The sequence below is a fragment of the Capsicum annuum genome, chromosome 3 (genome assembly GCF_002878395.1).
Source record: "Capsicum annuum cultivar UCD-10X-F1 chromosome 3, UCD10Xv1.1, whole genome shotgun sequence".
Taxonomy (NCBI): Eukaryota; Viridiplantae; Streptophyta; class Magnoliopsida; order Solanales; family Solanaceae; genus Capsicum; species Capsicum annuum.
This window is the reverse complement of record NC_061113.1, coordinates 226,932,214-226,932,436: the sequence shown is the minus strand read 5'-3', so window position 1 is coordinate 226,932,436 and position 223 is coordinate 226,932,214.

Below are 223 nucleotides of genomic sequence, written 5' to 3'. Positions count from 1 at the left end.
GGTTTAGGAGCCTCAATACGAGCATCATGGTAAGCCACGGAACCATGATTTCCACCAACACGGGCTGCTTCCAGTTGTTGCTTCAAATCAGCAACTTTCTCTTGCAAAGCGGACTGCCCCAACATCACCTCGGACAGTTTTGACCCAAACTCCTCGTGTAGCGCTGATAATGCTTCCGTGAGCTTGAGTTCCAAGCTGGTCAGCCCCTTCTTGTGCTCTTCAT